Raw genomic sequence first — 11,276 nt, forward strand, 5'->3', positions numbered from 1 at the left:
AACATAATCACTTTGCTCAGATTTAATCCTGTTAAAACTCCTAACACAGAGACTAAAAATATTAGTTATATTTCCCTACAGATTAGAAATAAACATAAACTGGCTTAGACATTATTGTTTTCCAAATATCATGTTCAATGTAATTACTTCCATAACATAATAAACAGGAATTGGCATTACCTACCTGTTTTCATTTTAAGGAGGCAAAACACTGCTAGTTTATGGAAAACTATGGTTTATACTAGAATACTTAAAAAATGATCTCGCTATTTAAAACAGCGAATCAGAAACAAATGAGTATAACCTAAAAATATGTGAAAGACCTTCACAGAACATTGTATGTTTTATATATATACTTGAATGTATTTTTAAAACTTCAAGAAAAATACTACACTAAATTTAATTGTAAATTACAGAGAATGAGACTACCCTGCCTGGGACTGTTCACGTTTTCTTTTAAAAGAATAGGTAGATAATATACGTATAACAGAATCACTTTGCTGTACACCTGAAACACAACACTGTTAATCAACTAAATTCCAGTACAAAATAAAAAGGTTTTAAAAAATAAATAAGGAGTAGGTTTTGGTCTTACAACTTAAACAATTAACCCAGTAACTATTATTTTCAAAAAGAAAAAGAAGGCTGGTCTCCATCTGTGAAGCGGTGTGAGGCGGCCAGACCTGGGGTTCTCGCTCAGTGGTGGGAGCCTGGCCCCCGCCCTGCAGCAGGCCTCGGCCCGTCACCACCCCACCTGCCCAGCGCCATCTGGCTGGAGGGTGGGAGCACCCAACAGGAGTCGGGTATTACCAGCAGCAACTCTGTACTGACAGCTTCCAGCCAAGATCTGAGGTTTCTTTTTTCAGAAATGATGAAATAGGAAAAGAGGCAGGCTAGATAGCTTTGTTTACATAATAGCGGAGTTTTCGGGGAAATGACTCCTCCTATGTGAAGATGCATTATCACCTGCTTCCATCTCCCAGTGATATGCACTCGATGGTTTTAATAAAGCCTGTGCTTCCTCTCACAGGGAGATCTGCCTCAGTGTTTCAGCAAAGGCAGCTCACTTTCTGCCCGTTACTGTAAAGGGTTTTTCTTCTTAGAAGACAGAAAACATGACCCCACAGTTCTCAGACCCAGACTGCACTGACTTTCCTTCCAGCGGTGCGGTCAGAAGAGATGTGCCCGGCACCTCCCCCGGAAAGAGTTCGGTGACAGCGAGTGACGGAGGGCCTTCCGGGACAATGCCGGGTGGTGATCCGGGGCCCCCACACCCCATGGGGCTCCTCGGGACACCAGAGGCCACTCTGGCAGGCGAAAGCCCTCTGTCTCATCCTGCAGGCGGCTTGTCTCTTTCTCCCCGTTGCACAGGAGTTAGGTGGCATGCCTGGGCTGGCCCCGTCTGTTGCTGAACAGACGTGTGTGATCGGCCCAGGCTCAGCCCTCCCCTGGAAGGCCTTCCTAACCCAGAGCCCGGGACAGGCTGTCATGGGTTCTGCTGCCCACGCAGATCTGACCTCCGCACTTTCCGCCATTTTTAACTCATCTAGTCCATCTGTTGCTTCTTTGTATACCTGAGGGAGGCATCTGATTCTACTTCTGCACGTCACCCACTGAATTCAAGGGGAGCAACCACCGCCCGCCTGGAACAGCGGTACCCTCCCTTGGGCCAGTCCTCCACCCCCCGACCATCTCTCGCTGGCTTCCTGGGAGCGAGCACCCCTAATTTCCCCCTAAGCAGTCTTGCCTTCTCAAGCCAGAAAACTGCCAGAATGGTCCCAAAAGAGATTCAACCATCTCCCTCCCTTCAGATCCCATGGCTTCCCAGCACCTACAAACGAGACCCCTGTCCAGGGCTCCATCTCCCACCACCCACATCACAGCTTCACTGAGAGCCTGGTCCCAGGTAGCCCTCTCCCTCTGCTCCGTTTACATACAGCTCCAGTGCCCTTCTCTTGTCTGGGATGCCCTCCTGATCCTGATTCCCACTCCCTTGGTCTCCTGCCACCCCAACTGCTCCCGGCTAACTTCTATGCACCCTCAGGCTATAGCGGAAAGACCACCTCCAGGAAGCATCCAAATTATGTGCCAATTTTAGAGCTCCCTGGTGTTTAACCATATAGGAGAAATATGCTGTTGATTAATGAGTCTTTTTCTCCAACTAGACCGTGAACTCTCTGAGGGTAGGAGCTAACCCTGACTCGTAGAACCAAGAATATCACACAGGTGCCTAGAGACACGGGAGAAGTCGTTGCTACCACACTGCTTTGCCTTTAACCTGAAAACACTCCTTGTTCCCCTCATCCCTCTCTCGGCTCCCTCCTACCCCGTGTTGGATGAACTCCTAAAGAGCAGTGCGGCTCCACACATCTGGTCCCCACACTCCTTCTCCTCATTAACCTGAAGCACTTCGTGTGTTTCCTCATTTAATCAGAACTGAGGCGTCTGCTGCTTCATTTCCAACTATAACTGGGAACAGCCAGAAACAATAATCACAGGATTTTACTGCTACTATAAAGGTAAACACTCGATCCACACCATTTCGAGATCACCCTTTTTAATGCTCTGTCCTCCTGCATGTGAAGTACCGGGCTAAAAGTGAGCATTCACCAGTACTAAAAGGGTTTGTAGCATAAACAGCAAGTAAAGAAACCTTTAAATAGATGTTTTTCATATTTTAGATAAGGCTCCCATCTTCCAATAATATTAAAGATCAAACAAAGAAAATAGAATGACTAAGAGCAAAGCAACTGGGCAAAGCACTCTTTTGTTTTGAAGCCGTGTGCGCCCTGGGGAACCCCTCACGCCACCGGGGAGCCACTGATCTGCGCTTAATTACTCTCACACGACTCAAGTCTCGCCCCTGCAGCTTTACTCTGCACAAATATCTAAAACCATCTGTCACATGGTTCTTAGTCCCTAAACTAAAATTCAGTCAATAACGGTTCATGGAGTGCCCCTCTACCAGTAAATGAAAAGCAAAGCACTCAACTAACAACTAGGACTACAGATACAATTCAAACTGCAAAACTGACCGATGAATCACACAGGCCACTTAACAGAGCAGTAAATTACAGCACTGATTATAACAAACAGCAGGTTATAAACAGCAACACTGTGGTCTATACTTTGTCTATCCTAAATTTATTTTGGCCCAAAGGAAGTAAAGTTTCAAATGGAGCCAGTCTAGTCTCTTCTATCTGGACATCGAGTGGGCTAAGCTGTCCAAAATAGCAACGAGTTCCAAACTTAGGAAAAAAGGGAGGAAGCAAACACAGGTGTTTTCAGTCAAGAAGATAATACTGCAGCCCTCCTGCAGGAACCACAGAGCACAACTACTCTCCGCAATATTCACAGGAACATCACATGTGCTCGACTGGAATTACTGTTTCGTTCCCACTGCCCTGCAAACCCCAATGTGGGTGCTCAAATTTCGGGTGTGTTCAGGACCTCTTAGCTTGAGTCAACAGTGGGCCCCATGAAACACCCTGCAGTTGTCCGGGTTCTCACCTCCCCTTGAAATATAGAGGTACGGACAGGTGTTGCAGTGCTGAAGCTGGCTTCATCCTGTCACTACTGCTACCAAAAGTGCCTGGCATTTACTGAACAGGAGGAAAAACAATAGCAAGAAACTTGGAAACTAGAAAACAGATGGATGAATGAAAACTCATGCAGGCCAGAAACAGCGAAACCATAAGCTTCAATGAGGAACACTGAGAAATAGCCCAGTTTTCATCATGGAACCCTAAAAGTCTGAAGATGGTGACACCTGTAAACACTTGGAAGTAAGGACGTAGAGCGGAATCAAATTCAGGACGAACCAAACAATGAAAGTCCGCTTAAGAAGCAATTAGGCAAAACCACGTGATCATCTCAACTGGAGCAGGAAAAGCATCTGTCAAAATCCAACAGTTCTTCGTGACAAAAACATTGAACAAACTAGGAAAAGAGAACTTCCTCTATCTGACAAAGGGATTTGGCAATGGCACCCCACTCCAGTACTCTTGCCTGGAAAATCCCATGGATGGAGGAGCCTGGTGGGCTGCAGTCCATGGGGTCGCTAAGAGTTGGACACGACTAAGCGACTTCACTTTCACTTTTCACTTCCACACATTGGAGAAGGAAATGGCAACCCACTCCAGTGTTCTTGCCTGGAGAATCCCAGGGACGGGGAGCCTGGTGGGCTGCCGTGTATGGGGTCACGACAGAGTCGGACACGACTGAAGCGACTTAGCAGCAGCAGCACAGCTAACACCACACTCTACGGTGAAAGGCTGAAAACTTCCCCCTAAAATCAGAAACAAAACAAGGACACCATTTTTGCACTGCTATTCAAGATTGTACTGGATCTAGCCAGAGCAATTAGGCAAGAAAAAGAATAGATGGCATCCAAATTAGAAAGCAAAAGTAAAACTGCCTCTATTCACAGGTGGCATTATAAAAAATTTTAAAGAATTCACAAGTCTATTAAAACTAGTAAACTGAGAGAAGTTAAAGTTGCACAATACAAGATCAAGACACAAAAATAAGTTATATTTCTATTTACTAGAAATATACAATATTAACAATCTAAAAATGAATAAACAATGAATAAAAATGAACAAATAATCTAAAAATGAAATTAAGAAAACAACTGCTCTTAAAGTAGCAACAAAAAGAGTAACAAATTTAGTCAGAGGTTGTGAGTTTGTTCCTCACCTGGAGCACCAAAAAAAAACGAACAACAAACAGTAACAAACTTAGTTGAGTAAGTTTAAAAAAGTATAAGACCGGCACACTGAAAATGATAAAACACTGCTGAAAGAAATGAAAGACACAAATGAACAGAAAGAGAGCCCCACTCAGGCGCCAGAAGACAATGGTGTTAGCCAGACAATACCCCCCTGAGCAAGAACAGACTCAGTGTGCTCCCAAAATCGCAAAGGCTTTTTTTGTAAATGGTAAAGCTTATATTTAAATTCATATGAATTGCAATGAATCCCAAACAGCCAAAAGCAATGCTGAAAAAGAACAAATTTGGAGGACTCACATTTTCCAATTCCAAAACTTACCTCAAAGCGTGTGTTCCCGTCACGACGACAGAACGTAAACTAACAGGACGGAAGTAACAGCCCAGAGACAAAGCCCACATTTATGTCAACTGATGTGCCACGGGGCTGCCAGCTAGTCAACAGGGAAAGGGCAGTCTCTTCAACAGGTGGTGTTGGGACATCTGGACATCTGCAAGCAAAGCTGGACCCTTACCTCACCCCATATACAAAAACTGACTCAGAATGCATTAAAGGCCTACATTTCAGAGCTAAAACTAGACACGCTTAGATTAAAAACATAGAGGTTTGCCTCCACGACCTTGGATTTGTCAAGTCTCTCAGATAAGACACCAAAAGCGTGAGCAACAGAAGAGAAAATCAATGCGGCTTCATCACAAGTAAAATCCTTGTGCATCAAAGGACACCGTCAACAGAGTGGAGAGGCAACCCAAAGGATGCAAGAGAGTATACGCAAATCATGTATCTGAAAGGGTCTAGCATTCAGGAGATGTAAAGAACTCTTACAACTCAAAAAGGCAAATAAGCCAACTACAAAATGGACAAAGGACTACAATGGACACTTCCCGAAAGAAGACATATAAATGGCCAACAAATACATAAAAAGATGATCATCATCAGTTACTATGGAAACGCAAATCAAAATCAAACTGACACACCACCTCACAAGTACTAGGATGGCCATAATAAAACAATGCAAAATGGAAAAAAAGTGTTGCAGAGGATGTAGAGAAATTGGAACCCTTGCACAATGTTGGTGGGAATGTAAAATGGTGCAGCTACTGTGGAAAATAGTTTGGTGGTTCCTCTACAAATTAAATACAGTTACCATGTGACCCAGCAATTCCACTCCCAGTTACTGATATACACCCCAAAAATGAAAACAGGTGCTCAAACAAAAATTTGTAGACAAATGTTCATACCAACATTATTCATAATGGACAAAAAGTGGAAACAACTCAAATGCCCACTAACAGATGAATGGATAAGCAAATTGATATATTTGTACAATGGAATATTATTCAGTTGCAAAGAGGAATCCAAGTTCTGACGCACTCTACAACGTGGATAAACCTCAGAAACATTCTGCTAAGTGAAAGAAGTCAACACACAAGGTCGCATACTGTAATAATCCATTTGTATTAAAAAAAAAAAAAAAAAGTCCAGAGCAGACACATTCACAGAAACAGAAAAAAACCTTAGCTGCTGCCAGAGGCCACCTAGTGGGTACCGGGCTTCCATCTGGGATGATAAAAAAGGTCTACAACCAGACAGGGGTGATGGCTGCACAACACTGCGAACCAACAACGCGAGGTGTTGTACAGGTTAAAGCGGAAATTTTATGACGTGTATTTTTTACAACTTAAAAAAAAAAAAAAGCAGTTAGCTACTCGGCATGGATCGCCTTCCTGCCTCCCCCCAGAAAAGACTGGAGCATAAAACCAAGGGCTCGCTAGACCAGCAAGTAAAGGGCAGTCGAGTTCTAGAATGCCTTCCTGAAACGGGGGATAAGAGAGCATTTCCTCTCTAATTTGTAAAGCCCACAGCCATGGTCTTCCACTCTTAAAATGAGGCAGGAGATTGGGAAGCCCTTCTCTGGACCTCTAGAAAGTCCAATCAAAGGGCCCAAGGGCAGCGACATTGGGTATGGCTCAAGGAAACCCAACCCGCCCTCTCAGCCAGCAGTGACAGGACCAGAGCAGGTGCACGGGGCTCCCCGAGGGCTGGGCAGGGTCCCACTCTCAGATGCCCTCATGTTGCAGGACAGGAGGACGCAAGCAAGCCAACACTTAGGCCATGGACGGAGAATGAGACGCCAGGGCATTCAGAAACACGACACAAAATTTTAGAGGAAAAAACAGTTAACGACCAAACCTCCGGGAAATGTAAAATCTGATGACCAAAACAAAACGCTCAACAAATAAGTCAGGACATTAACGAAATCTAGAAAGTCAAACAAGACATCGGTGGAAAATAGGAGAGATAAAGATGACCAATCAAGAGGTCCAATGCCCCAACACAGTAGCATTTCCAAACAAACACACAGGGGGAAAAAAAGAAAAGAAAAAAAAGAGGGAAGAAAACTATCAAAGCAAATAAATCGAGCAAATTAAATTCTCCAGAACTTCCCAGTCACCCCGCGTTTTAGACTTAAAGGCACTCTGAAGGGTCCGAAGAAAAGGACGAAAACAGCAGGAGCGCTCACGTTTCGGAGCCGCGAGGGCGGGGCGAGGGGACGCGCCGGGCACGGAGGACCCGGCGCGGCGCCGGGCACCAGGCCCGGCCCGCCCGACGTCGGCCCCCGCCTGCAGCGGCGGGCACGCGCGACCCCGGGCCGGAGCGGCGAGCCGGGCGTGCGAGCCGGAGGCGGGCGGGGGGCGGGCGCCGAGCGGGCGCGGGGCGCTGAAGAGGCGCCGGGTGAGGCGCGGGGCGCCCGGGGCGGCAGAGGGGACGCGGCCAGAGGGCGAGCGGCCTGGGGGCGGCCCCGAAGAGGGTCCGGCGGCGCCGCGCACGGCCCGCGCGCGGGGACCGCCGCCTGAGGAGGGGGCGCGGGGTCCGCGGGGCTGACGGGAGGCCGCGGCCGTTGGCGACCCCGCCGGGGCCCGCGGCCGCTCCTGCCCCCGCCGCCCGGAGGGGCGCCTGGGCCCCGGCCCCACCGCGCCGGCCCTCCCGCCCCGAGCCCCGCCACAGCTCACCTGACTCGCGCCGCGCTCGCCGTCGCCGCCGCCGCCGCCGCCGCCGCCTGAGGCCTTGTCTGCACCGCCCAGGCCCGGGAGACCGTACCCTGCCAGCCAATCGCTCGCCGCGCCGGGGAGAAACGCAGAAGCCCACCAATCGCGGGCGCGCCTCTGGAAGCTCCTCGGCCAATGCAGAGGCGGCCTCCCTAGGGGCCCACCCAATCGACACCGGAGGCCGAGCCGCGGGCGGGGAGGTGGGCGGGCCCCCAGGGCGGCGCGCGCGGGGACGGGGCGGGGCGAGAGGGCTCCGAGGTGGCGCGCAGGTCTTCGTGCCGAGCGGGACCTCGGGCGCGGGAGTCGTCCGTGTGGGCTCCGAGCAGCCGGGCCGCCCTCCCTGCGACCCGCACCCCCGCGCCGCGTGGCTGTCTCCGCGCCCCCGGCCCCGACACCCCGTACCCGTGCGGCCTCCGAGCTCCGCCCGCGTCCCTAGGCGTCGCAGGTGCGCTCCTCCGAGGCGGGCGGTGGCGGAACCGGGCTCTCAGGCCGCTGCCCCTGGGCCTGCGGAGCACACGTGCGCCTTCCTAGCCTGCAGGCTTCTCCACCCACGGATAACAACAGGCCACTCTCCGGTGGAGTTTTTCGGTGTCTGAACCCGACCTTTTATTATCTCTTTGCGTTTCAGAACCGATTTGCCAGGTAGATAAAGAAGCTGTTACTATCCTACTTTACAAAAGAGGAAACGCGGCTCCAGCAGGTTAGCGGGTGAGGGTGAGAAGACTTTGCCAAATTGCCCTCTCACGAAAAGACTTCCAGCGCGGCAAAGAAAAAACCAGTTGCGAGGGCTATTTAATGAGAACGTATTTATTACAGTGATAGCAGTGGACTAATGCAGTGTTCGCTGGCCGTCCGTGTGGGGTTTACTAACAGAAAAGATGGCCTTTTGCTTCTCTTGTTTTACTAACTCAGCACAGGGGCTGTGACTTTAGGTGAGGTCGCAGGAAGTCACATCCCCGGTATAAATTTTACAGATGCCTTTTTATAAGCAGGTTAGGTGGTCAGTAGGAGCAGTGCTGAGAGAGGAGAGAAGGTTGTGTTTTTTGTGTTTTGTTTTGAGTGTCGCCTGGGAGGGCCGAGCCGGAGTGGGGTGTAAAGCAGGGGGAGGAGTGGATTGAGGAGAATTAAGTATCTGGATTAAGTCTAGGCCTGCCAGTTGTCCACAGTAGCTACCAGCCACATGTAATTACTATCACTGGAGATGTGGCTAGTTGAAATTGAGGTGAGCTGTGCATTGTATAAAACACACAGAATTTTGAAGACTGAAGTATGAAAAAGAAGGTAAAATATCTCATTTAAAAATATTGCTGATTTGTCAAGTTGTGATATTTTGGATTTTGCTGTTTAGTCGCTTAGTCGAGTCTGACTCTTTGTGACCCCACAGACTGTAGGCTACCAGGCTCCTCTGTCCATGAGATTCTCCAGGCAAGAGTACTGGAGTGGATTGCTATTTCCTTCTCCAGGGAATCTTCCTGACACAGGGATTAAACCCTTGTCTCCAGCTTGGCAGGTGGATTCTTTACCACTGAGCCACCAGGGAAACCCAATATTCTGGATATGTTGGTTAAATAAAACATCTGTTGTTCAGTCACTCGGTCGTGTCCAACTCTTTGGGACCCCAGGGACTGTAGCGCACCAGGCTTCCCTGTCCTTCATTATCTCCTGGAGTTTTCTCAAACTCATGTCCATTGAGTCAATGATACTATCCAGCCGTCTCATTCTCTGTCATAATATCAAATTAATTCCATCTGTTGCTCTTGAGTTTTCAGCGCAGCTTCTAGAAGATGCGAGGTTTCACAGGTGGCACGCGTGGTGTCCCTGGCGGACACCGGTGCAGACGGCGGGGCACTACTGGATAAGGATTCCACGTGGAAGGCAGGCCACAGCGTCCGTCTTTTTCCTCCCGATAATTACAAAACCACCGAGGCCAATTTACAAGAAGAAAAAATATTTCACCAGCAACAACAGACAGGGAAGGATGCAAACCCACATGCCATAAGGCCAAAGGAGGGGAAGAGGTGCTGGTGGGGCTCTGTGGAACCCCCAGTACCTAATGAAAGGGAGCTCGCAAAATCCTGAGGGTCCTGACAGGTAAGCCACCACCCGCCAGGTCAGAGGGAGAGAGTAGAAGGCCCTGCTTCCCATCCTGGGCCCCGCCCCTACCGCCCTCAGCCTCATGCTCACCAGGCAGACCTCCAGGCTGGGGAGCGGGGAGCGCAGCATAGGGGTGGGGGACAGGAAAATGTTCCCAGCTGAAAACAACGGAAACACTCCACAGTGAAAGAGAAAACAGGCGGCCCCTGAGGGCAGAAGCAGCGCTGACAGCCCCCACCTCAGGCCCCAGCGATGGGGGAACGCAGGACTCCGCTCCTTTCTCCTCCACCTGGTGGAGGTGGGCTGTGGAACCAGGGACAGATCCCTGGTGGAAGGAGGTCGAAACCGGGGACAGAGCCCCTGGTGCCAACTCAGGCACACGCCTCGAGGTCTTCCCTGGAGGGACTGTGTCCCCCCGGCGGCTTCTCTAGTTTGTTTTGGCTGGTGGCTATCAGCCTGTGGGTGTGAGGGAGTCCACCTTGCACCGCAGCTGCCCTGCGCCCTTCAGCGCAGCTGCAGAGGCCTGTAGAGCACCCAGCCCTGCTCCTCGGAGCCGAGGCCCACGCTGGAGCAGGCTTCTCCGCGGGCACTGTCGGGGGCCGTGGGAGTCCTCCGCTCTCGCTGTGCTGGCCTTGTCCCCCCGCTTTCCACTTTCCTCTGCAGGCCTCTTCCTCCAAGAAGTCTTCCCTGCTCACCCCACCCACCTGTGTCTCCAGTGTGTCCACCTAAACAGCTTCTGGAGTGCTTCCTCCCAGTCTCCCTTCTCCTTGGGATTGCATTAATTTAACGTGTTTTCTGCATGCCTACTGTGTGTCCCATACTTAGTAGGGGCTGGGATCCACCACTGAAAATCAAATTTGCTGCCCACCTGACCCCTATATTCCAGGAGGAAGAGCCATGTGTAACACGTGTGTTTGAGCATGTGTCTTATGCTCACAGAGCAAGAATTCACAATTCAGAAAAGCAGAGGAACCAGAGATCAAATTGCCAACATCCACTAGATTATCAAAAAAGCAAGAAATTTCCAGAAAAACAACTATTTCTGCTTTATTGATTATGCCAAAGCCTTTGACTGTGTGGATCATAACAAAATGTGGAAAATTCTTCAATAGACGGGAATACCAGACTACCTTACCTGCCTCCTGAGAAATCTGTCTGCAGGTCAGGACACAACAGTTAGAACTGGACATGGAGCAACAGACGGGTTCCAAATCGGGAAAGGAGTACGTCAAGGCTGTGTATTGTCACCCTGCTTATTTAACTTATATGCAGAGTACATCATGTGAAATGCCGGGCTGGATGAAGCACAAGCTGGAATCAAGATTGCCGCGGGAAATATCAATAACCTCAGATATGCAGATGACACCACCCTTATGGCAGAAAGTGAAGAAGAACTAAAGAG

At 49.5% G+C, this 11,276-nt stretch overlaps 1 protein-coding gene across 3 annotated transcripts in view; it reads right to left on the reverse strand.

Moving 5' to 3' along the window:
• SUN1 (Sad1 and UNC84 domain containing 1) overlaps positions 1-7,832 on the reverse strand; it is a 47,168-nt gene extending 39,336 nt beyond the window's left edge. For 2 of the 3 annotated variants that reach the window (XM_061402398.1, XM_061402390.1), the window contains exon 1: positions 7,745-7,832. The gene's annotated coding sequence lies outside the window, so the exon portion shown is untranslated. Of the gene's footprint in view, positions 1-5,051; positions 7,329-7,744 lie in introns of those variants that run through there. The other variant, XM_061402391.1, reaches the window with a different exon arrangement.
• Positions 7,833-11,276: the final 3,444 nt, after the last annotated feature.

The sequence above is a fragment of the Bos javanicus genome, chromosome 25, assembly GCF_032452875.1.
Source record: "Bos javanicus breed banteng chromosome 25, ARS-OSU_banteng_1.0, whole genome shotgun sequence".
NCBI classification, from domain to species: domain Eukaryota; kingdom Metazoa; phylum Chordata; class Mammalia; order Artiodactyla; family Bovidae; genus Bos; species Bos javanicus.